Source organism: Elephas maximus, chromosome X (assembly GCF_024166365.1).
Source record: "Elephas maximus indicus isolate mEleMax1 chromosome X, mEleMax1 primary haplotype, whole genome shotgun sequence".
Lineage (NCBI taxonomy): Eukaryota > Metazoa > Chordata > Mammalia > Proboscidea > Elephantidae > Elephas > Elephas maximus.
The window spans coordinates 1,499,391-1,523,222 of NC_064846.1; the positions used below are offsets into that span (position 1 = coordinate 1,499,391).

General features: G+C 50.9%; 1 long non-coding RNA gene across 3 annotated transcripts; it reads left to right on the forward strand.

Moving 5' to 3' along the window:
* Positions 1-5,778: 5,778 nt before the first annotated feature.
* LOC126069263 (uncharacterized) lies at positions 5,779-10,455 on the forward strand. Of its 3 annotated transcripts, XR_007515895.1 has the most exons (4): positions 5,779-7,242; positions 7,631-7,729; positions 9,310-9,411; positions 9,794-10,455. It is a non-coding gene; the product is annotated as an uncharacterized LOC126069263 (long non-coding RNA). The 3 variants fall into 3 exon arrangements; XR_007515894.1 differs by having other exon boundaries at positions 5,779-7,252; positions 9,310-10,455; XR_007515893.1 differs by having other exon boundaries at positions 9,310-10,455.
* The last annotated feature ends 13,377 nt before the right edge of the window (positions 10,456-23,832 follow it).

Sequence of the window (23,832 nt, forward strand, 5' to 3'; positions counted from 1 at the left end):
GGATGTATTTATGTCTGGATTCTCAATTCTGTTCCATTGGTCTATGTATCTGTTGTTGTACCAGTACCAGGCTGCTCTGGCTACTGTGGTAGTGTAAAAAAAAAAAAAGAAAAAAAAGTGTAATATGTTCTAAAATCAGGCAGTGTGAGGCCTCCCTCTTCGTTCTTCTTTCCTCAGGGAGAGATAGTGAGCCAGCCACACAGTCTACTCACACCTCTGGAACCAGAGAAGACAGCGCTCTTGGCAAAACTAAGTACTTGCGTTTATTTTACCATGCCCCCAGTCCCCAAGCCGGCTTCAGTGGCAGACCCCAGGTGGTGGTGGGTCTGTGGCTCTCTAGCCGTGGTTGGGAGGCCAGGTCTGACAGAAGGGGGGAGAGGTGGTGTACGGGGATAGGTGGGAGGGAGAAAGAAAAGGAAGAATGAGAAAAAAAAAAAACCTAATAATAAAATAAAAATGGCGGAGGCTGGTGAGTGGGGACAGGGTAGATCTGAGGGCCAGTGGAAAGGCAGGGAGATGATCTACGGGGCTAAGGGTGAGGGAGAAAGAAGAGAAAGAAAAAAAAAAAAGCAGAAAAAATTGTGGCAAAGAGGGAGCTGGTGGGTGGAGATGGGGCAGAACCAGTGTGGCGGCAAGCCAGTGGCTCTCTAGCCTAGTGACATAGCATGGTCCATCAGGAAGGAGTGGAGGTGGCATACAGGGCTAAGTGGGGGAGGGGGGGGGAGAAAAAATATGAAAATGATAAAACAATAAAAATGAAGCTATGGGAGCCAGCCGGTGGGGGTGGGGTGGACCCAAGGTGGTAGCAGTCTGATGGCTCTCTAGCTAGTGGTGCAGCATGGCCCGTCAGGAAGGGGTGGAGGTGGTGTATGGGGCAGAAGGGTGAGGGGTGGGAAAGCGTGTTTCTCCGGGTACCAGGTGCTATGTCTCCTTTTGGGAGCTCCATGAAGTTGTCTTCCTGTACTCCCCATCCAGGGTCCTTGCTGGCTGTGTTCCAAGGTGGTGACATTGTGCAGTGTTAGTTGGCAGGGAACCTCCAATCCGTATATCTCATCATTCTGTTTTTCATCAGTTTCTTCTTCCATTGGGTGTTTGATCTAGTTCTTCACCCCTTCATTTGATACTTAGGGTTCCAGGATTGATGTTTGTATCTGTTTTACTTAGGTTTTCAGGTCTTTGTTGCAGAGGGCTGGCGTGATACATCTGTCTATGGTGCCATGTTGGCTCCTTACCTTAACATTGGTGATTTTAAAAACCTTCTCCCTTGGTGTCCTCTCTCCCATTTCTGTCTGCGATGGTTATCTCTTGGTAGACTGTCTAGGTAGCTGTCATCCTGGGACTTCGTCTGGGGTTGAAATTCCTGTTCTGAATTGCACACCTTTCTCTTTACTGTTTTATTCATTATTTTTGTTCGTTTGTTTGTTTTTTGTAACTCAGGCTTATGAGGTAATTTACATACTGCAAAATAGACTCATTTTAGGTGAACAGCTCTAAGAATTTTATAAGTGTATATTGTTGTGTAGCCATTACCACACTTAAGATATAGGACATTTTCTACACCCTGAGTTGCCTCATGCCCTTTGCAGACAAACCCTCCCCCAGCCTGTGCCAACCACTGATCTATGTCTCTATAGTGTGTGTGTTTTTTTTTTGCATTAATGCTGTTGCTTGATTTTTTATTAAGTAAAAGGTCATATAACACAAAATTAACCATTATAACCGTTCTGAAGTTTACAATTCAGTGGCATTTAGTACATTACAATGTTCAACCATCACCTCTATATAATTGCAGAACGTTTTCATCACCCTAAAAGGAAATCCTGTAGCCATTAAACAGTCTCTACATATTCCCAGTTCTCCCCTGTCCCTGGCAACCACTAACCTGCTTTTTGTCTCGGTCGGTTTACCTATTCATATCTCATGTAAACAGAATCATACAATATGTGTGTGACCTTTTGTATCTGGTTTCTTTCACTTAGCATAATGTTTTCAAGGTCCATCCATTCGTAATTAAAAAGAAAGAATGAAAATGAATTAATTGGTAACTCAAAAGGATCAGAAACAGCACGGAAGTAATCAGAAGAAAACCACAAGAAAGGAAGTTAATAAAGATAAAAGCTGAAGTTAATGAGGTAGAGAATGAGGAATGATAAAGTTGTCATGGCAAAAATTTGGTCCTTGAAAAAGTCAACAACGTTGACAAACTAGCGACCCTATAGGACAGAGTACAACCGCCCCATACAGTTTCCAAGGAGCTCCTGGCGGATTCGAACTGCCGACCCTTTGGTCAGCAGCCGTAGCACTTAGCCACTGCGCCACCAGGGTTTCCATTAACCTAATAAAGTAAGTTAAAATACACAAATAAGCATAAATATACAAAAAAAAAAAAAAAAAGACAAGGGAGAAATTAGTATCAAAACAACACGAATTTATGAGCAGGAGACTATTTTGAAGACCTCTATAGAAAAAATAGAAAAAGAATTTGAATGCTTGGATGAAGTGGATAATTTCTGGGGGAAATGTAATTTATGAAAATTAACCGCGTTGGAGATAGAACACTAAACAGACCAATTTGAGCAGAAGTAATAAAGTTGTCAAGGATAAATGCATCAGACCCACGTGATTTTGCAAAGGAATTCTACTCAGCCTTCAAACTCAGAGTGTCCCAAATGCTATAGAAATTATTCCAGAAAATGGAAGCAGAGAGAAAATTTCCAAACAACTCTTAGGAAAAAATATACTATGGATGACTAAATCAGATAAAAAAAGATAGTACAAAAAAGGAAAAATACAGAATGGTTTCATTCACGATTACCAAGACAAAAATCCCTTATATAAACTTTTAGCAAGCGGAAGGTACATCACAGTAAGAAAATAATACATTATAACAAAGTAGGGTTTATTTAAGGAATGCAATATTGATTAAATGTTGTAAAATCCATTACAGTAATACACTGTACTAACAGTTCAAAAGAAAAATGATGTGATATTTTAGTTTTCCACTCTTTCTTTTTAGTATTTATTATGTTTTAAGTGAAACTTTAAAATTCAAGTCAGTCTCTCCATTCTGCCACTCTCTCTCTCTTTATTGGTGCATTTAGTCCATTTACATTCAGCGTAATTATGGATAGGTATGAGTTTAGTGCTGTCATTTTGATGTCTTTTTTTTGTGTGTGTTATTGACAGTTTCTTCTTCCCACTTAATTTTTTGTGCTGAGTAGTTTATCTTTATATACTGTCTTCTCCTCTTATTCGTTGTTGTTGATTTCGTTTCTGCTGAGTCTCTATTTTTTTCTTGTATTTTGTTTTGATGAGTAGGATTGTTAGTCTCCTTTGTGGTTACCTTAATATTTACCCCTATTTTTCTAAGTTTAAATCTAACTTTTATTTCTTTATATCGCCTTGACTTCCTCTCCATATGAAAGATCTATGACTACATTTCTTAGTCCCTCTTTATTGTTTTAATGTTGTCTTCTTTTACATAATGACATCGCTGTTTTCCCTGTTTTGAGCATTTTTTTTTTTTTTAATCTTGGTTTATATTTGTGATTTCCCTGTCTGGGTTGACTTCTGGTTGCTCTGTCCTGTGTTCTAGCCTTGGGTTGATATCCGATATTATTGGTTTTCTCACCAGAGAACTCCCTTTAGTATTTCTTGTAGTTTTGGTTTGGTTTTTATGAATTCCCTAAACTTCTGTTTATCTGGAAATGTCCTAATTTCGCCTTCATATTTGAGAGACAGTTTTGCTGGATATATGATTCTTGGCTGGCAATTTTTTTTCCTTCAGTGCTTTATGTAAGTCATCTCATTGCCTTCTTGCCTGCATGGTTTCTGCTGAGTAGTCCGAGCTTATTCTTTCTGACCCTCCTTTGTAGGTGACTTTTAGTTTATCTCTAGCCGCTCTTTAAATTCTCTCTTTATCCTTGGTTTTGGCAAGTTTGGTTATAATATGTTTTTTGGTGACTGTCTTTTGAGATCTACCTTATGTGGACTTCGATGAGCATCGTGGATAGATGCCAACAAATCTTCAACAATTCTCTCAGTATTTTCTGCATTTATGTTCATGAGAGATATTGCTCTGTAATTTTTGTGTGTGTGTGTGATGTCTTTACCTGGTTTTGGAGTCAGGGGTATGCTGGCTTCATAGAATGAGTTTGGGAGTATTTCATCATTTTCTGAAATACCTTTAGTAGTAGTGGTGTTAACTCTTCTCTAAAACTTTGGTAGAATTTTCCAGTGAAGCTGTCAAGGCCAGGGCTTTTTTTTGTTGTTGTTGGGAGTTTTTTTTTTAGTTACCTTTTCAATCTCTTCTTTTGTTATGTTTTTGTTAGTTGTTCTACCTCTGTTTGTGTTAGTCTAGGTAGGTAGTGTGTTTCTAGGAATTCATTTCTTCTAGGTTTTCACATTTGTTAGAGTACAGTTTTTCATAGCAATCTGATATGATTCTTTTAATTTCAGTTGGGTCTGTTGTAATATCACCCATGTCATTTCTTCTTTGGGATATTTGCTTCCTCTCCTGTTTTTCTTTTGTCAGTTTGACCAATGGTTTATCAATTTTGTTATTTTTTTCAGAGAACCAGCTTTTGGTCTTGTTAATTCTTTCAATTGTTTTTCTGTTTTCTATTTCATTTAGTTCAGCTCTAATTTTTATTATTTGTTTTCTTCTGGTGCCTGATGGAGTCTTTTGTCGCTCACTTTCTATTTGTTCAAGTTGTAGGGACAGTTCTCTGCTTTTGGCTCTTTCTTCTTTTTGTATGTGTGCATTTATCGATATAAATTGGCCTCTGAGCACCGCTTTTGCTGTGTCCCAGAGGTTTTGATAGGAAGTGTTTTCATTCTCGTTGCATTCTCTGAATTTCTTTATTCCATCCTTAATGTCTTCTATAATCCGGACTTTTTTGAGCAGGGTATTGTTCAGTTTCCAAGTGTTTGATTTCTTTTCCCTGCTTTTCCTGTTATTGATTTCCACTTATGGTGGCATAGTGGTTAAGTGCTACGGCTGCTAACCGAGAGGTCAGCAGTTCAGATCCACCAGGTGCTCCTTGGAAACCCTATGGGGCAGTTCTAGTCTGTCCTATAGGGTCACTATGAGTCGGAATCGACTCGACGGCAGTGGGTTTTTTTGGTGTTTTATGGCCTTATGGTCAGAGAAGACGCTTTGTAATATTTCAATGTTTTGGATTCTGCTAAGGCTCGCTTTATGACCTAATATGTGGTCTATTCTCGACAATGTTCCATGTGCACTAGAAAAGAAAGTATACTTGGTTGCTGTTGGGTGGAGTGTTCTGTATATGTCTACCAGGTCAAGTTGGTTGATTGTGGCATTTAGATCTTCCGTGTTTCTATTGAGCGTCTTTCTGGATGTCCTGTTCTTCACCGGAAGTGGTGTGTTGAAGTCTCCTACTATTATTGTGGAGCTGTCTATCTCACTTTTCAATGCTGATAGGGTTTATGTATCTTGCAGCCCTGTCATTGAGTGCATAAATATTTAATATGGTTATATCTTCTTGGTGTATTGCCCCTTTAATCATTATATAGTGTCCTTCCTTATCCTTTCTGATGGATTTAACTTTAAAGTCTATTTTGTCAGAAATTAATATTGCCACTCCTGCGCTTTTTTGATTGTTGTTTGCTTGATATATTTTTTTCCATCCTTTGAGTTTTAGTTTGTTTCTGTCCCTGAGTCTAAGTTGTGACTCTTGTAGGCAGCATATAGATGGATCATGTTTTTTAATCGAGCCTGAGACTCTCTGTGTCTTTGGAAGCCCTGGTGGCGTAGTGGTTAAGTGCTGCAGCTGCTAACCAAGAGGTCGGCAGTTCAAATCCACCAGGCGCTCCTTGGACAGTCTGTGGGGCAGTTCTGCTCTGTCCTGTAGGGTCACTATGAGTCGGAATCGACTCGATGGCATAGGGTTTGGTTTTGGTTTGGTGCCTTTATTGGGCTTCTTTCTGGGTGTCCTGTCTCCTTTACCAAAACAAAGCGGTGTGTTGAAGTCTCCTACTAGTATTGTGGCGCTCTCTATCTCACTTTTCAATACTGTTAGAGTTTGTTTTACTGTTACTCAGCCTGGAAGCCACACAGCATTACTTTCACTGTACTCCATTGCTGTAGCAGCCACAAGCCCACCCACATTCAACGGGAGGAGACAAAGACTGCTCCTCTCAGTGGAGGCTGTCAAGGTCTCCCTGTAGAAGAGTATGTGGGATGGAGCTCTTGTTGTGTCTATCCTTGGGAAATACACTCTGCCACACTGTGGTTATTATTACCATTTGTACATGTCTAGAAATGATGGTGAATCCATTCTCTCGACTCTCTCCAGGTGCTTTGCTTTCTAAAGCTGTGTTGGTAGACCGTGAGCCACACGTGAGTTTTGCATATCTTTTTTACCACGTGGTTTACAGTGGTAGTGATTGGTGCCTTGAAGTCATGAGCTGTGCATCTACTACCACCTTCTGACAGTAGATCGTAATTGCAGATTTGGTTTAAACCTCTTTCCTTGGATCCAACAAATAATTGCTCACAAAGCAGGTGAGAACACTGTCACTTGTCCTCATCTAGAAAATGGGGATAACGACAGCATCTCCTACACAGGGTGGTTTGTAGATTGAATGAGTCAATACCTATACTCACACCAAACGGGCCAGCACATGGTGTTACACTCGAAAATTTGTTATGATTCATGCTAGGACCCAGGGCCGATGGTTAAAATTCATGGGGCATGCCGGGTTTGAGAGGGAACATGAAGGACAAATGGAATAGACTGAAAACTGAAATCTCTAGCAAACAAGCTGTCCTCCAGGGCCCGGCACACGGGAGTCACTGGAGGGTGCTGGCTGAATGAGTGGGTGAAGAAGGCGACAGCAGAAATGCAGACCAAGCTGGAAACCTGTCACATCCTGCTCACAGACAGCCCCTTCCCCACATGAAGGGGAGAGGAAGAGGAGGCATCTTTGATCAGACACAGGAGTCACTGTCACCATGTGGAGACCTTCTTCCAGCTGAGGAGACTCCTCAGGGCCCCCTTCACGTCCTTATTCCTTAGGCTGTGAATGAAGGGGTGGAGCGTGGGTGCCACCAACTCATCAGAGCAAAGAGGAAGAACTGGCAGAGGAGACTGAGGATCAACATGTGGTGAGGAGGGGGAGAAACGGAGAGTGTGCAGTGGCATTCTGGAACAAGGCTGAGGTCCCCAGGTGTCAGGAGGTGGAGTGATCAGTTGTCACGTGATGCTGAAGGGTCATGTACGAGGAGGTCTGGGAACCCACCCTGGGTTTAGTAACGAGACGGCGGTGGTTTGAGGGGAGGTGAGGGTGCTAGGAGGGACTGGGAAGTGAGGAATTGGGGACAGAGAGCCCAGACAACCCTTGCGAGGGGTGGCACTCTGGCTGTGAAGAAGAGGAGGAGAAAGTGCTCTAGGTGGAGGGGGACCTGGGGTCCAGGAGAGGCTGGCGGGTTGTGAAGAAGTGAGAGGTTGGAGCCGTTCAGGTGCTCACAGGGGCTGTCGGGTACAAGGGAGCACTGACTTGTGTGGGAGAGAAGAGTTTACCTGGCGGGGAGGGGGCTGTGCACACGGGAACCTGCCTCTCCCCCAAGCCTCACTCCAGGGGACCCTTCCTTCCCCCACCCCAGATTCTGAGTGCCATGGACTGAGATGCCTCTTGTCGAAAGCAGAAGTTGTGCCAGAAGCTGGAACAGACGTCCAACAACAGCTCAGGGTGGTGCAGTTGGGTAAGGAGGGGGCTTCTCTGTCCTGAGCCATCCGCAGACGAGGGAGGGTGGCTCATGCCTGGTCCACAGGCTGAGACTCTTAGGAGGTGCGTGGGGGAGGCACTGGACCAGTAGGACCCCAGCACACCTGGGTCCCATTCACTAGTGCCTTGCTTCGGGCCCTGGGGCGGGGGAGGGGAGGCAGGACCAAGCCCCCCCCCCCATCCCAACAGCAGCAATAAACTCACCCTCCTGCCCTGGTGCCCAGCTGTGGCAGTAGCCCCTGTCCACCTTCCTATTTACACCCCAACGACGTATTTTTTTTTTTTTTAATTAACTCCACCTCAGTGTTTCCATGTGTAAAAGCGTGTCCCTCCTGGGATGTGGCCAAGTGCACTAACATTCTGCCCGGATTCCCCTCCGCATATTCTCAGTGGGAGGCAGAAGGATCCTGTTAAGATGTAAGGCGAGTTACATCCCCGCTCTGTTCAAAACCCTCCAGTACCTTCAAATGCACCCACACTCCTTAAACGCTGGCAATGCCTTACTGTCCCAGGTGTCTCTCCTATCAGGATGCACCTACCTACCTCTTGCTCCCACACCTCTTCAAGTGGCGCACAGGTAGGGGGGAGCAAGTCAAGCCGGGAGCACTCCGGGACAAGAGAATGGCATCTAACAAGCCCTGTGAGAGACCATGGTCTGATTAAGGAGCGAGGGTGTCTGGGGCTACTCGGTGCCAGGCAGGCACTGTTCCAGGAGCTACGGATACGTGGGCAGAGGGGGAGAAGAGCCATGATTGCTGCCTGGCTGAGGGAGGACATTTGAGAAGGACCTGGAGGAGGTCAGGGAGTGAGCCAGACGAGTCCCAGGGGAAGAGAGTTGCAGACAGAAAAAAGCCTGTGCCAAGATCCTCAGGTGGGAGTGGGCTGGGGTGTTTCAGAAAGGGCGAGTAAGCCAGTGTGGCTGGATCATCGTGAGCAAGGGAGAGATTGGGAGAGACGGCGACCGGAGAGGAAAGGGGCAGGACCACCTTGGGCTCTGTGAGCCACTGTGAGGGCTCTGGCTTTGCCTCTGGGAGAGATGGGAGCCCATTGGAGGGTTTGGAACAGACGCGATGGGGCCTGGGACCTGAGTCTTTTTAAGACACAAAAATTTTTTTTTTTAGCAGCTTTAGCAGTCCATCTGTAGGGCCAAGGCTGCAGGCTGACTCTGGGCTTTGCAGGGCGAGGAAGTGTCAGAGTCAAGTCCTGTCCCCAGTGAACTGGCCCCACATTTTGGGGCCAAATTTGGGAGCCCTATTTTTATCTGGAAAGCAGGAAACCCTGGTGGCGAAGTGCTTAAGTGTTGCGGCTGCTAACCAACAGGTCAGCAGTTCAAATCCACCTGGTGCTCCTTGGAGACTCTATGGGGCATTCTACTCTGTCCTATAGGGTCGCTATGAGTCGGAATCCACTGGACGACAACAGGTTTTTTTAATCTTAAAATGGAGGTACTGGTGCCCTTCTCCTTGGTCCTTTCCACCAGCTATTGCCTTGGGGTCCCCCACCCCATGGTTCCTTTGGATTCTGATCCACAAAAGCCTCATGTGTCTCCTTTTGCAGGGTACTATGGCTTGATGGCTTATCAGCAAAGGAGCCAGTCCCTTATCAAGGATACATGCCATTTCTTCCCTGAAGGATAAGAGGGCCACGTCCTCAGGCCAGGTTAGTAGGATAGGTAAGAAATAATCCTATGGTCCTTCATTTCAAATAGAGGAGACTTTTCTATTGCAAGTTAAATACCAAAGAGGAAGTAAAACACCCAACAGGCTAAAGCCTGAGGGGGCGCTATGGGTCTGTGCAACTGAAAGGACTGCAGGAAGTTGCTGGCTTCAGGCATGGCGAAATCCAGGATTTGGTTCTCTTGAGGTTGGTCTTCCTGCTCCAGCTTCCCCAGGGTTTAGAAGAGAGGAGCCACGTGACCTGCCTTATGTTGTAAACAGCCCAGCAGCTTCAGCTGTCCATCTTTGGGGCCAAGGCGGCAGACTGCCTCTGGGCTTTGCAGGGTGAGGGAGGAAGGGTCAGACTGAAGCCTGGTGTCCCACAGATCCAGAGCTGCAGAGGGAGAGAAGCCTGGAGATGGGCAGAGGGTCCCCTGGAGTATGGAGCAGAGTTCTGATGGGCACATGCCTGAGGAGACTCCGAGAGTCCATGGGAAGGACCCCTGGTAAGGGTTAATGGTGGTAACCACGCCCAGCAGGGCCAAGCAGGACCAGGAATAGAACCTGTCCCTTTCCACTGGAACGGAAAACGTCAGGATCCAGGAGCCATGGGGTAGAGTACTGAGCAGTGAGGAAACATTCATGGTACTCTTAAAGCCGCTTGGGTCCCACTGAGCAAATCTTAAAAGTAAGGCTTGGAAGGGAACATACTGTTTCCAAGAAACTTAAGAGCATCCTGGGAACAGACAAAATTATCGGGTACCCAAGGTAAAAGTCACCATGTCTGACAACCAGTCTGAAAGAACCAGGTCTACAGAGTCGGAACCGACTCGATGGCAGGTAACAACAATTAACAGCAAAAAGCAGCAGGACAATCCAACCCATAACAGGGAGAGAAATCAATGAGAGAGGAACAGATTGGAAAGGTAGATGCAAGACTGCCTGTATTTGCAGTCAACATGATCGTCTAAGTAGAAAATCTGATGGAATCTACAAAGCAGCTCCTGCCAACTAAGAAGTGAGTTTAGCAAGGCTGCAGGACACAAGGTATTTTAGAGGGAACTAACCCTCCCCACCCTGCCCCCGCCAGCCAGGCCCAGGCCCAAACACTTTACCTATGGTCCCAGCATTCACCCCCCCCCACCCCCACTGATCTGAAACAAGTCCAGTAAACCACAAAATTCCTCCTCTAGTTTTTTTTTTTTTTTTTAGTGTTTTGGGGTAGTTTGCTCTCCTCATGCAAACTGGTTTTTTTTTTTTTTTTTTTTTTTTAACTTGGGCAGGAAGAGGAACCCAGAGGTGTCAGGGATGTGGGGGAAACCAGAATCCTGGCGGGTAGTGGAAACATTTTCTGGAGAGTAATCTTGTGCTGTAGATCAAGAACCTTAAATCATAAATACAAAAGAAATATTTCACTCCAATAATTCCACCTCTTTTCGGAGTCCATCTTAAAGAAATAACCACCCATGGAAACACTGATATAAAAGAATCCCACTGAACAACTACCTATTAATAAGGGGAAAATTAGAACAGATTTATGTGATCTGCAATTTCACGATAATGCACTTTTATGCATCCATTCAACAGCCTGTTTCCGAGGACGTTTTAGAAACAGGAGAAGCTCGTATGTTAAATGGAAAAATTCAGGAAAAAAATGTAATGCTAACGACAACAAAAATTCAATGTTAACCTTGCAAAAAATTGTACTTTATATATGAGTGTTATAACTTTACCACGCAGAGGCGACTGTAAAACCAAACCAAACCAAAAAAAAAAAAAAAAAAAAAATCCAAAATGTTGAGAGTGGTGAATGCTGAATGAAAGGACACAAGTGATTTTCCTTTTCTCCCATTTCCCAAATGGTCTTCAATTACCTCGTACTATTTGAATGTGTGAGTCCCAGAAGCTCCCCTCCAACCTGAGGACAAGGAACTCTGGAGGTGTGGGAGCTGAAAAGGAACTCAGAGGCGGAGTAGAAGCTCACTTTTATTTTCTGCAGTGACAAACATTTAAGCACATCCCCCTCCCCTTCCAGCAACAAGGAAACAAAACAAGTGGGCAGAGAGTGCCCAAGTGCCAGTGTAGGCAAACCGTTAGACTGCTGCCATCGGAAAGTGGCAACTACTCCAGGAACCAATGCCCGGGGCGGGGCGGGGGGACCACTGCCCAGGAGGGGACACAAGCCTAGGCCTCAGCCCCGGTTGTCCATGTAAGGCTGAACAAAAGAGAGGTACACACAGCGTTGTATGATGCGCACCAAGAGGGAAAGCTGGTCGATACAGGAGATGACGGAAGTCCGCAGGAGGCCTGGGTCTTCGGCACTCAAGCGGCTAAAAGACAGCAACAGAGAAAATCAGGTTGACGGTGAGAACCTCGCACTTTTCACCTTCCACTCCCGCAGGTTTTGAGAGGCCCAGTGTGCTACTTGGAAACCCTGGTGGCTAGTGGTTAAGTACTAAGGCTGCTAACCAACAGGTGGGCAGTTCGAATCCACCAGGCACTCCTTGGAAAGTCTACGGGGCAGTTCTACTCTGTCCTATAGGATCACTATGAGTCAGAATTGACCGGACGGCCGTGGGTTTCAGTGCGCTACTCAGACTTCCGCCTTTGGGGTGTCCACGTCGCCCCCTGGGGCAAAGATTGGCCCCGGCCACCTGCCACCATCCCTACCGCCCTCCAGAACTGACACAGTCAGAGCGCGGCCGGTCACCGTCAGCTCCTTCCGAACTGGCCCTGGCAGTTGGGCCTGTGAGGTCAGGAACTGCTGGGCGGCCTCCGCCTCCAGGGGGGACGGGAACGGCACGGTGAAGGTGCTGGTGGACATACAGTTAAGGCACCACCCGACAGTGACTCTGCCTGTTCCCCAGCCTCTTTGTCCCTCCCAGGTTTCCCCTCCTTAGGCTCAGGCGGCCCCCCACCCCCCAATCTCTGTCACTGCCACCCTCTGTCCATCCTCCCCAGGCCGACCCCTTAGCCGCACTGGGTTCCCCTTGCACACTCCCCCCCCCCACCCCCCAGTCCTCTCAAACCACTCGCTGCTGCTGCCCATTTCCCTGCCCCCCGCCGCCACAGGTCACCCCCAGCCCGGCCCCCTCCCCGAGGCCCTGTGGGCTCCTCTGAGAGGATACAACTCGAACAGGCGCCTTCTTGGTCCGCCGGCCTCGGGCGCTGCGTCCCCACCAGGCCCGGAGGCATGCGGTGCCTGCTCCATCTGGGGCACACCGCCAACTGCGGCGCCCGCCTGGCCCGCAACACCGGGGTCCCCTGGGCCACCAGGCCCGTCCTGGCCCTTGGCACCACCTGCCGCCCCGTCTGCCCCGCCTGCCCCGCCTGCCCCTGCGCCGCCGTCGTCTTTGGCCTGCATGGCTTCCGTGCCTTCGCCCTCACAGCCCACCCGGAGCCCGGCCACCCTCTCTGCAGGCTGCTGAGAAACTGAGGCGTCCCACGGGGGTCTGCCCCTAAGCACGATGGGACCCCCTGTGCGCCTGCGCAAACAGACCCCCTGCTGAGGACGCCCGCCCGGCACTTGACTGGTTCCCGTCAGGCGGGCCCTGGGGCCTGGCGCTGGAGACCCCGTAGGTGCGGAGGGACAGCACCCCCTCACCAAGCTCCGCCCCTTAGTGCTCCCTGTGACCTCAGGGCGCCTGCGCAAACAGACCCTCTGCTGAGGCATCCCCCAGGGCTTCCTGGCCCTGCTGCAGTCCTCGGGAGAACCCATAGGGCCGAGAGACTCAGGGGCGTGAAGAAGATCCCCCCCTTAGTGTACGATAACACCCCAGTGCCCCTGCTTGCTCCAACAGGCCCACGTGGGGTGGGGGTCCAGGCACCTGACTGTTTCCCGTCAGGCCGGCCCTGTGGAGACTACACCTCAGCCTCTGTTTTGAAGGGACTGAGACACCCTCACGAAGCTCCGCCCCTTAGTGCAGGATGGGACCCCAGTGCGCCTGCGCAAACGGACCCGCCTGAGGGGGCGGGCATGTGACCGTTTCCCGCCAGGCTGGCCCAGACGCACGACCCATGAGGACCGTGCCAAGGCCAGCTGGAGGGAGTCAGGCGCCTCTGGGCCAAGCCCGTCACACCCCTCTGGTCTCCCATACTTGGCCTCGGTCTGCTGGGGCGCAGCCCTTGGGGGCGGAGGCCAGGGGGATACGAGGTGGGAGGGTGGAGGTTGCGTTGCATTGGGAGGTGTGTGGTTGTGCCCCCACATGCCCCCTTCACCCGCACGTCATGGGGTCAGAACATGTAGAGTTGTGCTCTGTGAGGATCTGGCCTGCTCACCTGGTGTGCTCAGCCTTGCTCACACCCTGCTCCCTGAGCTGGGCCAGGATGGCAGGGATCTGAGGTGGGCACAGCCCAGGGAAAAGATCCTGGGCACGGCTGCCCCCCCCCCCGCAAGTTTAAGGCTGACGCAGTTGACACATCTGAAGTCTTCCACGTAGCAGCTTTGACCCACGTCTGTGTCACGTGGAAGCCCAGGCAGCTGAGAAAGGATTCTCCCACACCCTGAGTGACATAGGTGGAGGGGTGGGCGCAGGGCCACGGGGACATTCTTACTGTGTGGCTACAAAGCCACTGCAGACGTAGCAATAAAAAGGTGTCATTTCCCAAAGCGGCTCCTGCTTCTACCTCAGCTGCTCTGAGCAAGTATTTGAGGTCCCCAGGTGTCAGGAGGTGGAGTGATGAGTTGTCACGTGCTGCTGAGGGGTCAAGTACAATGAGGCCTGAGAACTTTCACTGGGTTTGGCAGCAAAATGGCAGTGGTCTGGACGAGAGCGGTTTGAGGGGAGGTGGGGGTGCTAGGAGGGACTGGGAAGTGAGGAATTGAGGACAGAGAGCCCAGACAACCCTTGGGAGGCTGTGAAGAAGAGGAGGAGAAATTGCTCTAGGTGGAGGGGAACCTGGGATCCAGGAGAGGCTGGTGGGTTGTGAAGAAGTGAGAGGTTGGAGCCGTTCTGGTGCTCACAGGGGCTGTGGGGCCCGAGGGAGCACTGAGGCGTGTGGGAGAGAAGAGTTTACTCGGAAGTGGGGGCTGTGCACACAGGGACCTGCCTCACCCCCAAGCCTCACTCCAGGGGACCCTTCCTCCCCGCACCCCAGATTCTGAGTGCCCAGGTCCAAGGTGCATCTTGTCGAAAGCATAAATTGGGCCAGAAGGTGGAACAGTTCATCAGGCCTGTGTGCAACAACAGGTGAGGGTGGCCCATTTGGGTGAGGAGGGGGTTTCTCCATCTTGAGGCATCTTCTGATGGGGGGGGGGGAGCTCTCACCGGATCCCCAAGGGTGAGTCCTGGGGGAAGAGAGTTGCAGACAGGAAAGAGCCCGTGCAGAGGTCCTGAGGTGGGAGTGGGCTGGGGTGTTTCACAAAAGGTGAGTAGTCCAGTGTGGCTGGATCAGAGTGAGCAAGGGGGAGAAGAGGAGGGAGGGCGGCCAGAGAGGAAGGGGCACGAGCACCTTGGGCTCTGTGAGCCACTGTGAGGGCTCTGGCTTTGCCTCTGGGGGAGATGGGAGCCCATTGGAGGGTTTGGAACAGGAGCGATGGGGCCCGGGACCTGACTCTTTTTAAGACAGCCCAGCAGCTTCAGCAGTCCCTCTGTGGGGCCAAGGCTCCAGGCTGATTCTGGGCTTTGCAGGGCGAGGGAGGGTCAAAGTCAATTCATGTACCCAGTGAACTGGCCCCACATTTCGGGGCCAAAGCAGGAAACCCTGGTGGCATAGTGTTTAAGTTTGCGGCTGCTAACCAAAAGGTCAGCAGTTCGAATCCACCTGGTGCTCCTTGGAGACTCTATGGGGCATTCTACTCTGTCCTATAGGGTCGCTATGAGTCGGAATCCACTGGACGACAACAGGTTTTTTTTTAATCTGAAAATGGAGCTACTGGTGCCCTCCTCCTCTGTCCTTTCCTCCAGCTACTGCCTTGTGGTCCCCCACCCCACCGCTCCTTTGGGTTCCTATCCACAAAAGCCTCATGTGTCTCCTTTTGTAGAGTACTATGGCTTGATGGCTTATCAGCAAAGGAGCCAGTCCCTTATCAAGGATACATGCCATTTCTTCCCTGAAGGATAAGAGGGCCACGTCCTCAGGCCAGGTTAGTAGGATAGGTAAGAAATAATCCTATGGTCCTTCATTTCAAATAGAGGAGACTTTTCTATTGCAAGTTAAATACCAAAGAGGAAGTAAAACACCCAACAGGCTAAAGCCTGAGGGGGCGCTATGGGTCTGTGCAACTGAAAGGACTGCAGGAAGTTGCTGGCTTCAGGCATGGCGAAATCCAGGATTTGGTTCTCTTGAGGTTGGTCTTCCTGCTCCAGCTTCCCCAGGGTTTAGAAGAGAGGAGCCACGTGACCTGCCTTATGTTGTAAACAGCCCAGCAGCTTCAGCTGTCCATCTTTGGGGCCAAGGCGGCAGACTGCCTCTGGGCTTTGCAGGGTGAGGGAGGAAGGGTCAGACTGAAGCCTGGTGTCCCACAGATCCAGAGCTGCAGAGGGAGAGAAGCCTGGAGATGGGCAGAGGGTCCCCTGGAGTATGGAGCAGAGTTCTGATGGGCACATGCCTGAGGAGACTCCGAGAGTCCATGGGAAGGACCCCTGGTAAGGGTTAATGGTGGTAACCACGCCCAGCAGGGCTCAAGCAGGACTGGTGGTAACCACTGGTGGTAACCACGCCCAGCAGGGCTCAAGCAGGACCAGGAATAGCACCTGTCCCTTTCCACAGGATCCAGGAGCCATGGGGTGGAGTACTCAGCAGTGAGGAAACATTCATGGTACTCTTAAAGCCGCTTGTGTACCACTGAGGAAATCTTAAAAGCAAGGCTCGAAAGGAGCATACTGTTTCCAAGAATCTTCAGAGCATCCCGGGACAAGACAAAAACATCGGGTACCCAAGGTAAAATTTACCGTGTCAGACATCCAGTCTGAAAGAGCCAGGTCTACAAAGAGTTGGAACTGAGTCGACGGCAGATAACAACCAAAAAAACCCAAACCCAGTGCCGTCGAGTCGATTCCGACTCATAGCGACCCTATAGGACAGAGTAGAACTGCCCCATAGAGTTTCCAGGGAGCGCCTGGCGGATTCGAACTGCTGACCCTTTGGTTAGCAGCTGTAGCACTTAAACACTATGCTTTGCCCTGCCTGCCCGCGCGGCTGCCTGCCTGCTGCACCAGCTCTTTCTTCCACCCTCAGCCCACCACAAACCATGTTTTCAGGCTCACCAAAGAGACTGGGGTATGAGAGGCCTCAAGAGTCAAAATAGATGCTTAATAAATATTTATAGGGTGAATGAATGAATGAACAAATGAACGAATTCTCATTGATGAAGGCCCAGCTGAGGCCTGGCCTGGGGTAGCTGGCAGGTGGCTCCAAAGATCCCATCTTTGTTGAATTGAATGAATGAATGAATGAGGGAATGAATGAGTGCTCTCCAAAGTTTGAAACTACCAACCACCTAACTGGAAGGACTTTCTAAACGTCTCCAGACCCTGGCACTTGAAACTTTGCCAAAAATTCTATCTTTGTCTTTCTTTTTTTTAAAATAATACATGTTCATTGTTTACCAAAATAAAACCCATACTGAAGTGTCCAGGGTGGCCTTCCTCTTGGCACGGGCCATCCTGTGCATCCCTCATCTGGCTTGGGGCTTTACTCCATGGAACCCTTCCCCGCACATGGGACCCGCCGACCGTCTGCTCTGATGGGAGATCTGGGTGTCGCTGTCTCCTGCCTCTCTCCAGCTTGACGCACAGAGCCCACCACCAGGTGCCGTAGAGTTGACCCTGACTCACGGCCACTGTGTGTCAGAGTAGAACTGTGTTCCACAGGGACCTCCGTGGCTAATTTTTCAGACGCACATCACCAGGCCTTTTTCCAAGGTGCCTCTGGGTGGACTCGCACCTCCAACCTTGCGGTTAATAGCGACGTGTGCCACCCAGGGACTCAGTGCTCAGGAAGAACACAGTGAACCACTGCTTCTGTGGAGGAGGGGTGCTACTATAAATTCCACCATAATCCCAGTCTCGGTTGTAAACAAGATGATGGAGGCAGACTGCCTGCTACAAGCAGGCACTCTCTAAATGGTGGCCTTTGTTGTTTGAAAGCGATCGTACCCAGTTCTGTGCCCTGTGTGCAGGCCTTGCAGGCTGTGAGACCCCTGGGCCTCAGAAGGTTGACACCTTCCCTGAGCAGCAGCCTCAGGAGCCCAGCTGCTGCTCCGCCCCCCAGCAGGTCACTGCTGTTGACACCTAGGCACCCTCAGCCTGGTCTGTGCCTCAAAAGTGCCAAGCCGTTGGGGGCAGGGCAGAGCACACACACCGGTTTTCTCTGGGGGCTGACTCCCACTCTCCTGTGCCTTCGCCCCCACTAGGCTCCACCAGTAGACCCTCATAAGAGCAGCCGGGTGTGGGGCGGGGGGGGGGGGGCTTGTCTGGATCAGGCACTTGGAAGGAGACACAAGACACAGATGCTGCTCACTGTTCCCCGCCTCAGCCTGTGGAATCACAGTCCTGGGATGGCCCAGGACCCTGGATTCTAAGGAGCTCCTCGGGGGACGCTGACGCAAGCCACAGTGGGAACCGGCAGCAGATAGAGAGCAGGGTGGGGTCAGCTGTGCACTCCAGATGGCCGTGGGACCTGGCGGGCAGGGGAAGTGTAGGAGTGGAAGTAGGGAGTCCAGCTGGGTGGTGTCGTGTCCCTAGATTTGGGTTTGGGTGACAGGCCCGTGTTCACCCCTGTGTCCTCTGCATATTTTCAGGCACATCGTGGGTGCTTAATAAAATGTTTACAGACGTGAGTGGCTACATGAACAACGGACAGGGACCCCAGAGGAGGAGTGGGTTTGGGGGCCAGTGAGGTAGAATTTGAGGTCCTCAGAGGACTGCCCAGATAGCCCCCCTCTCAGTCAGTGACACCTGGCTTTCACTTATGTGGAAAGAGGGCCACTCCAAACCCTCATGAGGGGTCACGAGGCTTAGCTGTCGGGGAGGCACTGCCTCCAGCAGAGCCAGGGAGCTAGGTCGTGGGTGGTTTCTTAGTGGTGGCTTGTGCTATTGCTTTCATTCATGCTCAATTTTTAATTACAAAAGTGTCTTAGTCATCTAGTGCTGCTATAACACGCGTGCACACACACGTGCATAATTACCTCTTGACCGAGCACCTCCGGCTGCCATCCAATCAACTCACCGTGACCCTACATGTGTCAGGGTAGAACTGTGCTCGTAAGGCTTTCAGTGATTGATTTTTCAAAAGTAGATTGCCAGACCTTTCTTCGAGGTGCCTCTTAGTGGACTCAAAGCTCTAACCTTTTGATTAGTAGCTGAGTGCATTGACCCTTAGTACCATCCAGTGGCTCCCTGAGTGAGCACCTTCTCATGCTCACCCCTGACGATCCAGAGGGAAATCAGACCTGGGCCTGCCTTAAGGGGGCATCATGGTCCTATTGGGGACAAGGTGGTAAGTTACCCTGTAGTGGGTGCACTGTAGCATGATGAGGTCAGAGAGGGTGCCCAAAGGCAGAGGGGCGCACTGCAGGGTGGTGGGACTTTGGGAAGGCTGACAGGCCATGGGACTTGAACTGGGCCTTCTCAGACAGTTGGCAGTGTCTAAGCTGGAGTGGGGGGAGGAGAGCATGGGGCAGGGTCCCTAGGGACTCTGGAGGCTCGGCTGGCACACACGGGGGAGGGAAGGTAGGCTGGGGGAGGCCTTGGCTTGGGTGCTGGGCCGGGGAGATAGTATTTTACTCTGGAGGATCTGGGGCCATTGTGGGTTTTCACAGGAAGTGACCTGGGCCAGGCTGTGTCTGCGGAAGGAGGCTTCTGCAGCAGCGAGTGGCTGGACACAGTGGGAGGAGGAGTCTGGGGTGAGGACTAGGGGAGGCGGATGGTGTGGTGCTTGCTGCCATGGACAGTCCAGCTCTTCCTGCTCTGGGAGCTGCTGCCCGTCAGCCGTATATGACCCCTTTATAGGTCAACCCCCCCATCCCCCCCCCTCCTCCGTACCTGTCAGTGGGGGACTGGGGCCTGTGCTTCAGAATTCCCCTGGGACGCTGGTGCCAACTGAGTGCAGATGCCCCCAGGGTGCCACTGTGCCCCACTTGCCACCCTCTGACACTTAACTGCTCCCCAGAAAGACCTTGTCACAAAGAGAGCAAGGAAGGAACACGCTTCCACGGTGCGGCCCATCTGGGTGCCTGTGTTCTTTTCCTGATCTCAGGGAACATCTGTTCCTGCCTCTTCTCTCAGAGCAGGGAGCCTCAGTGAACGCTGGCCCTGGGACAGGAGGGGCTGGGAGGGCCACGTCCTCTGCTCTGCATCCTCCCCTGCTGCCCACCCACCAGCAGCCTGAGTCTCCCCTTTTTGGGCTACTTGTGGGTGCTCCTCACCCCTTTAAGGTGCCCGTGGCACTCCCCCCCCAGGGCAGAGTACCCACGTGCATGTTGAGGACCCATCACTGTCTCACACATGCGCACAGAGCCCTTTTCTGAAAGACACGGCTGCCAAACAAACTCCATTTGTTACGTCATGATTAATTCATCGCCCCATTTTTTTTTTATTAATCAAAGACATCCATAACTGCCTATCTGTGCTTGGGGTAGGGCGATCACCGGGCGGGGCCTCCAGCTGACAGCCTTCCAGCCCAAAGTGAAGGGAGTGCTGGGTTTTTGTCTGGGTGGCCTCGCTTGGGGTAAATGCAGAGTATCCCGAGATGCCTAGAAGAAATAGAGATGGCCTGCAGACCCCGCGCGTTCCCTCCCCCTGCCCCTGAAATCACTGGGGTGTTTTATAACCTCCTCTCCAGCCAGCTCTGGGCTCAGGCCAGCCACTTGGCACTTAGCCACTGGCCGATGGCTGTGTGGCAGAGAATGGGAGGGCAGAGGATGGGAGGACAAAGGGGGAGAGTGGGCTGAGGCTCCCAGCTCTAGAGGCCACCATTAGTCCAGGGAGGAGACTGGGGCCGTGGGCCAAGGTCGGGCCAGAGCTTTGGGCAGCTGTCAGAGGACTGTCCCGGCAGCTGGCCCCAAGCACAGAGAATTTTGGGTTCAGAAGGCATTTTGGACGCTCCTCTTCTCACCTCCCAGGGGCAAGGTGGGTGTGTATTTTTAGCCCCAGGACAGATGGGGAAGCGAGGTAGGCCTTTGGCCATCCGCTCCTTCTTCAACACTGACCATGTGGCCTGGCTCCCCCCAGGGATGTACCTACTCTCAAGGTATTCACAGTCTAGTGGGAATGGGAACAGATGCCCAAACAGTCATTACTGCCCTGTGTGGTAAGTGCCAGGAGCTGACCAGGTTGCAGACAGCCCCACAAGAAGGTCCCTAACTCAAACTGAGGGAGCAGCCAGGGTGTGGTCAGGGAAGGCTTCCCGGAGGAGGTGTTGGCTCCAAGTTGGGTTTGTTTTTTTTTTTTAATTTATTTGGTTTTGTCTTTGTGCCACATGCTGTCAGGTGCTTCTTACATTGTCTTGTTTAATTTGCACAGACAACCCAGTGAAGTAGGAAATAACTTTCACATGTCACCAACGAGTAAGCCAAGGATCAGAGGGGGGCAGTTGCTTAGCCAACTCCCTCAGCCAGGATTAGAACACCAGGCAGTTCTGTAAGGGCAACAGAGGTATACGGATGGGTGGGAGGGAAGACCAGTGTCCCCGGCAGAAAAAAGAGCTTACGTAAAAACATGGCTTTGGAGCAGGCTTGGCATGGGGTCTGCAGGGCTAGAGTGAGCCGAGGTGGGACTGGGTCAGGGAGAGCCTTGGATGTTGGCAGCAGGGAGCTAGGGAGTCAAGGCTGGCATGTGAATTAGGGAGTGGTGGGTCCTACTGCAAGTCGCTGCGAGTCACTGGGGGCTCCTGCTCCTAGTCAGACCCTGCAACAGCCAAGGACGTGAGACCCCACCCCAGGGCACCCTGCCCGGCTGTGCGTTTTAGGCACCTGGCCCCAAACACACCTCTCAGACCCCTTCCCTGCTCCTGACTTCAGGAGGCAACAGTCAGGCTGGCATACAGCATCAGCCCCGGGGCCTCCTGGACCCCGCCCACCCCCCTCCCCCCGCACTGCCCATCTTCGTTGCCCTGCCCAGAAGGAGGCTGAGTGGCTGCCAGTGTCTTGCACCAGCTGCCTCCAGGGACAGTCCCTCCTGCCTCCCCTGAGAGCCGGTGCTTCCGCTGCTGCCTGATAGCTCTCCTGGCTGGAGATGCTGGGTCCTCGATATTCAGTCTGCGTGGCAGGAGCCTTAATAGCAGCATCTCGCCCTCCCTGTTCTTGCCTCCTGAGCCCCAGAGATGGGCCTGCTCACCTCCTGAGCTGACATCCTCCAGGAGCTTCCAAGCATCCGGCAGAGCAACCTTCTGCCTACTCCAGGCAATATCGGGAATTAACAAGCACCCAGGAGCACCCACGTGTGGAATTTTCTCCTCCGAGATCCAGAGGTGCCTGTGAGAGGGTGTTATGAGCATTGCCCCCATTTTACAGGTGGGGAAGCTGAGGCTCAGAAAGGGACTGTGATGCAGACAGACCACTCTGGCCTCATCCTGACTCCAGGAAATGGGCCGAGTTGCCTCCTGCCCCAGGGCCTTATGTCTGCTCCTCTCTGCCTGGAGCGCTCTCCACCCTGCTTCTGTCTTAGATCATGCTCAGAGGAGCTTTCCTCCCCAGGACCCTGTGAGTATTTTATTAAAGTTCGCCTTGCCCTCCAAACTATAACCCCCATGAGGGCGGGGCATCGTGCCCACCTTTATAGCTCCCCTCTGTACTGCCAGCACCCAGCACAGAGCACATAGAGCCCGTGTGGGTGGTGTTAGCTGCCATCAGGTTGTGATCCGTAGCACTTTCATTGGCAGATTTTGGGAAGAAGATTACCAGGCCTTTCTTCCTAGCACATATTAGTTTGGAAGTTCTGCTGAAACCTGTTCGGCATCATTAGCAACTCGTAAGCCTCCACTGACAGACAGGTGGTGGCGGTGCGTGAGGTGCACTGACTGGAAGTCAAACTCTGGTCTCCCACAGGGACAGTGAGAGTTCTACCACTGAAGCACCGCTGCCCACACATAGGGCCCATAGGCCCTCAGTGAATATTTGTGCAATGAGTAAATGAATGAATGGGCAAGTGAGCCCCTGCGCTAGTTAGGGTAAGGCTAGTTGCAGTAACAAACAAACCCTAGCGTTCCTAGCTATTTTTCACTCCCAAGGTTACTGAGTGTTTCTGGCTGGTGACTGTTTCTGCCTCCCCTGTGGCCCCCTCATGGTCTGCATCAAGCCAACAAGGGGCAGGGGGCGCGGGGTGGGGGGGAGGGTGGAACATGGGGGAGTGGTATAGAGGCCAAGCCTGGAAGAGGCACCTCATTTCCACCCTCGTTACCTGGGCTGGGACTCAGCTACATGATCACCCCCAACAGCAGGGAGGTTGGGAAATGCAGTCCAGCTGCGGCTCCAAGGATGGGAGGCAGGTTCTGCTGACGCCAGAGCCTCTTGTCTAGGCTACCATATTGGTTTCTCTAATGACCAGAGCCACCCTTCCCCAAGCCATGGGCCACGTGCTTTTCAAAGCACTTTTCTCACATTGGCCTATTTAATTCCCACAACAATCCTGTTGTTGTTGTTAGGTGCTGCTGAGTTGGTTCCAACTCATAGCAACCCTGTGTGCAACAAAACAAAACACTGCTTGGTCCTGCGCCACGCTCACTGTCATTATGCTCGAGCCCATTGGTGCAGCCACTGTGTCAGTCCATCTCATTGAGGGTCTTCCTCTTTTTCGCTGACCCTCTACTTTACCAAGCATGATGTCCTTCTCCAGGGACTGGTCCCTCCTAATAACATGTCCGAAGTATGTGAGACAAAGTCTCACCATCGTCGCTGCAAAGGAGCATTCTGGCTGTACTTCTTCCAAGACAGATTTGTTTGTTCTTCTGGCAGTTCGTGGTACATTCAATATTCTTCGCCAACACCATAATTCAAAGACATCAATTCTTCTTCAGTCTTCCTTACTCACTGTCCAGATTTTGCATGCATATGAGGCCACTGAAAATACCATGGCTTGGGTCAGGCTCACCCTAGTCTTCAAGGTGACAGCTTTGCTTTTTAACACTTGAAAGAGGTCTTTTGCAGCTAATTGGCCCAATGCAATACGTCGTCTAATTTCTTGACTGTTGTTTCCATGGGCGTTGACAACTTCAGTATTTTCTCCATTTCCCATGATGTTGCTTACTGGTCGAGTTGTGAGGATTTTTGTTTTATGTTGAGGTGTAATTCATACTGAAGGCTGTGGTCTTTGATCTTCATCAGCAGGTGCTTCAAGTCCTCTTCACTTTCAGCACGCAAGGTTCTGTCATCTGCATAACGCAGGTCGTTAATGAATCTTCCTCCAATCCTGATGCTGCGTTCTTGGCATAGTTCAGCTTCTCGGATTATCTGCTCAGCATACACACGGAATAAGTATGGTGAAAG